Below are 5,752 nucleotides of genomic sequence, written 5' to 3' on the forward strand. Positions count from 1 at the left end.
GGAATAACCATGCAACATAGAAATAAACGTGGACTTATTAACATTGTGGGCTCAGCTTTTAAATACCTATTTGGCACACGTGATGAAAATTATCGAGCAGAAATACAGAAAAAACTTGACACACTCCCATGACACAGTGAAGTTACATGAACTTTATGACGGTTTACAATTGATAAACGACAGAATGCAGAAGATACAGAAATACGAATATGACGACAACATCGTTAACTCCCTTTTATACGAACTTATGCAGTTTACATAATACAAAGAGGATCTGGAAATGTTTAACCCCAAATTTCTAAACTTCGACAAGCTTGAGGGGGTTCAAAAGCGGGCAGTGGTTCCCGACCTCATGCATTATTCGAAATATATATTTCGGAGCATGATGATTTAAATTTGGTTACTTACAAATAAAGTATATTATTATCCGTACAAATTTGTTTCTCAGTTCTTATGAACATGGGACTTGGCTCCGCATTGGACTATACGACTTTATAAATATCTAATTTAGAAATCATATGCGTTCGGTTTACGTTATGTATTACCAGATTAAAATATAATGGAATATACGAATACGAATGCTATATAAAAATGCCCGTAATCGAATTAAAAGAGATTTAAAATTTTACCCAAAGGCAAAATATTGAAGTATTTTTCAATATGATAAAATAAATGGAATTATATAAAATGGAAATCTATAATATTTATATTGCTTAATTCAATTCGAAAAATATGAATGGAATATGAAGAATGAAACATTATTCTGGTTGATCCTGCCAGTAGTTATATGCTTGTCTCAAAGATTAAGCCATACATGTCTAAGTACTAACGAATAAAAAGTGAAACCGCAAAAGGCTCATTATATCAGTTATGGTTCCTTAGATCGTTAACAGTTAATTGGATAACTGTGGTAATTCTAGAGCTAATACATGCAATTAAAACATGAACCTTATGGGACATGTGCTTTTATTAGGCTAAAACCAAGCGATCACAAGCGTTCGTTATATTGGTTGAACCCTAGATAACATGCAGATCGATGACAGATCTTTCAAATGTCTGCCCTATCAACTTTTGATGGTAGTAACTAGGACTACCATGGTTGCAACGGGAAACGGGCAATCAGGGTTCGATTCCGGAGAGGGAGCCTAAGAAACTTCTACCACATCTAAGGAAGACAGCAGGCGCGTAAGTTACCCACTCCCAGCTCGGGGAGGTAGTGACGAAAAATAACAATACAGGACTCATATCCGAGGCCCTGTAATTGGAATGAGTACACTTTAAATCCTTTAACAAGGACCAATTGGAGGGCAAGTCTGGTGCCAGCAGTCGCGGTAATTCCAGCTCCAATAGCGTATATTAAAGTTGTTGCGGTTAAAACGTTCGTAGTTGAACTTGTGTTTCATACGGGTAGTACAACTTACAATTGTGGTTAGTACTATACCTTTATGTATGTAAGCGTATTACCGGCGGAGTTCTTATATGTGATTAAATACTTGTATTTTTTCATATGTTCCTCCTATTTAAAAATCTGCATTAGTGCTCTTAAACGAGTGTTATTGTGGGCCGGTACTATTACTTTGAACAAATAAGAGTGCTTAAAGCAGTCTTCAAATGCCTGAATATCCTGTGTATTCTGATAATGAAATAAGACCTCTGTTCTGCTTTCATTGGTTTTTAGATCAAGAGGTAATGATTAATAGAAGCATTTGGGGGCATTAGTATTACGACGCGAGAGGTGAAATTCTTGGACCGTCTTAAGACTAACTTAAGCGAAAGCATTTGCCAAAGATGTTTTCATTAATCAATAACGAAAGTTAGAGGTTCGAAAGCGATCAGATACCGCCCTAGTTCTAACCATAAACGATGCCAGCTAGCAATTGGGTGTAGCTACTTTTATGGCTCTCTCAGTCGCTTCCCGGGAAACCAAAGCTTTTGGGCTCCGGGGGAAGTATGGTTGCAAAGCTGAAACTTAAAGGAATTGACGGAAGGGCACCACCGGCATAATTTGAATCAGCACAGGAAAACTTACAGTTTGATAGCTCTTTCTCGAATCTATGGGTGGTGATGCATGGCCGTTCTTAGTTCCTGGAGTGATTTGTCTGGCTAATTCCGATAAGAACGATACTCAAATATATTAAATAGATATCTTCAGGATTATGGTGCCGAAGCTTATATTGCCTTATTGTGTTTGAATGTGTTTATGTAAGAGGAGCCGTACCTGTTGGTTTGTCTCCTTATAAGGTCACTAGCTTCTTAAATGGACAAATTGCGTCTAGCAATAATGAGATTGAGCAATAACAGGTCTGAGCTGCACGCGCGCTACAATAAAAATCAACGTGTATTTCCTAGACCGAGAAGTCCGGGTAAACCGCTGAACCGTTTTCATGCTTGGGATTGTGAACTGAAACTGTTCACATGAACTTGGAATTCCCAGTAAGTGGGAGTCATTAACTCGCATTGATTACGTCCCTGCCCTTTGTACACACCGGCCGTCGCTACTACCGATTGAATTATTTAGTGAGGTCTCCGGACGTGATCACTGTGACGCCTTGCGTGTTACGGTTGTTTCGTAAAAATTGACCGAACTTGATTATTTAGATGAAGTAAAAGTCGTTACAAGGTTTCCGTAGGTGAACCTGCGGAAGGATCATTATTGTATAAAATCCTTACCGTTAATAAAAATTTGTTATAATACAAATACATTTTGAATTTACCAAAATTACTTACCAAATTACAAAATTAAAAAATTTACCAAATTTAAATTACCAGATTATCAAATTTAGATATGATATGATTAAAGAATAAAACGATTATGTATTGTTCATCTTAGTTATGAGCATCCGTTGGCTAATGCAACAACCTAAAATATACAATGTAGTACCTGGTACCCATCAGGTCAATGTTTTATATAAATTGCATTATGTATCGCCCAAACATAGTTATATATAAACCGTAAATAACCTGATTATATGATACATAATGCTTATATGAAACTAAGACATATCGCAGCATTTATTTTAGGTATAAAAATACATTTATTGAAGCAATTATGCCAGTAAAATGGTGTATTTTTAATTTCTTTCAGTAAAAGCAAAATTGACATTATATAAAAATGAATTATAAAGCTCTAAGCGGTGGATCACTCGGCTCATGGGTCGATGAAGAACGCAGCAAACTGTGCGTCATCGTGTGAACTGCAGGACACATGAACATCGACATTTTGAACGCATATCGCAGTCCATGCTGTTATGTACTTTAATTAATTTTACAGTGCAGCTTGGACTACATATGGTTGAGGGTTGTATGACTATGCTAATTAAGTTGTTTATAAATTTTATAAGCATATGGTATATTATTGGATAAAATAATAATTTTTTTATTCCTAATACTAAAAAATATATATGAAAAACATTATCTCACATTTGGATGTGAAAAACGAAGATAAATATTTTCTTTTTCAAGTTCTTTTCAAGTTTTCTTTTTCGATCAAGTAATACTGAGAAATGTGTAGCATACAAAATTGAATTATTTTTCATCTAGAATTGTCTCTTATTAATGAATCGGAAATAGAATAAACCTGGTTATGTTATTATTCTTCGTTGGTTCGTTTAATGGAAAACACTTTGCTGCAAGAAATAATTTAAAAAAATGTTTTTATCATTATATATATAGAATTAATGAGAAATTAACGATTTAGGTCCTTCTTAAATGAGGCCATTTACCCATAGAGGGTGCCAGGCCCGTATAACGTTAATGATTACTAGATGATGTTTCCAAACTAAATATAACCATGAGACCGATAGTAAACAAGTACCGTGAGGGAAAGTTGAAAAGAACTCTGAATAGAGAGTTAAACAGTACGTGAAACTGCTTAGAGGTTAAGCCCGATGAACCTGAATATCCCTTACGGAAAATTCATCATTAAAATTAATTAATTAATATGATTACAGTGCCTTTATTTTTCGGAATTATATAATGGCATAATTATCATTGATTTTTGTGTTTATTATATGATATTTATTGTATGATTAACAATACGAAAGATTCAGGATACCTTCGGGAACCGTTTTGAAACACGGACCAAGGAGTCTAGCATATGTGCAAGTTATCGGGATATAAACCTAATAGTGTAATTAACTTGACTAATAATGGGATTAGTTTTTTAACTATTTGTAGCTAATTAACACAATCCCGGGGCGTTCTATATAGTTAGGTATAATGTATATAGTAGCATATGTACCATAGTATAACACTGTGTCACACACACACATCACACACACACAGTACATATGTACCACTTGATCACACCCACCCAATCCATTTACCCCAACACATAAGTCAGATCCCAAGCTCTTGGCGACAATAACAATTTCGGCCGCGTTAACATAAACAATTGATTCATAGACATAAACATCCGCCGATGCCGAAATTCGTTATTCCCACTAAGCAACCAAATAGCTTACGCAGCACAAATCCTGGTAATTTTCCATGCGCAACTCTCTTAAAGAGCGCAACCCATTTGAATAAAGAGGAGAGCCTTCAAGTTCATATAAACAAAGTCGACCAAGGGTTTGCTAAGCGTTCAACTCACACTCCAGATTTAGTTCTAATTCATCCGCTATACCATTAAGACGTGAATTGACTCCGATTCAAAGTTGTATATCTTGAAATAAAAACTTATATTTTTTCAAAACTTGCAACCGCGAACTCGTTATTGGCGCCACCGTTATTGGCACCACCGACTGGTCCTAAACTTATAGTGACCAACAAAGAACCTTCGTGTGTGATTTAACTTCAACTTTGTGGCTAATCAATGCTACAAGAAGTAACTATCCGCCAGTCATACAGTGCGTAATAATTAAAACCGCTTCAACTTGGTAGCCCACCATAATAGTTCGACCGCTACTAGAAGAAAAAAATTATTACATAAGTGCTGCAAAGGCAAGACCACTAAAGGGTAACTGAAGCCCCAGGTTTTGCCAGTGACAAAGACAGTGTGTAGCCCGCAAATCAAAAAGCGTGACCGCTACGAGGAGTGATAAATAAAATAAAATCAACAACAACAAAAACAAGAGAAACAACAATGACACTACCATAACACTCCGAGAATCATCTGAACCAGGCTCTTGGTCAGATTCGACAGGTACCAACATTTACCGGTACGACACTGGAACTGAGCTCGTTCATAAGAAGAATAGAGTTCATACTTCAACTATATCCATCAACTGACGTCCGCCAGTTACACGTCCTCTTCAGTGCAATCGAAATGCAAATTGGAGGCGACGCCCAACGAGTATCCCACCTCAGTGCAGCTAATACATGGCCGGAATTGAAGGAAGCCCTAATCGCCGAGTTCAAGACCCAGACACCATTTGAAGAGCTTTTGAGACGACTATATAACACCCAATTCAATGGATCAGTTCGTAAGTTCATAGAAGAGCTTGAAGCAAAATGCTTCGTAATAACAAATAAGCTAGCTTTAGAAAATAACGATCTACATAATCACATTTATACAAACGCAATGAACAATACAGTAAAAAGTGTAATTATTAAAAAACTCCCAGATAGACTCTACATGCAATTAGCCAGATTTGATATAACAACAGTCAGTAAATTAAAGCAAATGTACAGCAGGAGGGTTGTTATGACAGTACATGGTCCGATCACCCAAAATCCCAAAATACTCAAAATACCCAAAATAAAAATATACAGCCCAAACTATAACAACACTTCAAATAATCAAAATAGAAAT

The 5,752-nt window shown here is 36.1% G+C and overlaps 1 non-coding gene across 1 annotated transcript; it reads left to right on the forward strand.

Annotated features, from left to right (window-relative positions):
* The first annotated feature begins 3,123 nt into the window (after positions 1-3,123).
* Positions 3,124-3,302, forward strand: LOC113564761. Its single transcript, XR_003408293.1, has one exon. It is a non-coding gene; the product is annotated as a 5.8S ribosomal RNA (ribosomal RNA).
* The last annotated feature ends 2,450 nt before the right edge of the window (positions 3,303-5,752 follow it).

This window comes from Drosophila erecta, unplaced genomic scaffold (genome assembly GCF_003286155.1).
Source record: "Drosophila erecta strain 14021-0224.00,06,07 unplaced genomic scaffold, DereRS2 tig00000556-arrow-arrow-pilon, whole genome shotgun sequence".
NCBI classification, from domain to species: domain Eukaryota; kingdom Metazoa; phylum Arthropoda; class Insecta; order Diptera; family Drosophilidae; genus Drosophila; species Drosophila erecta.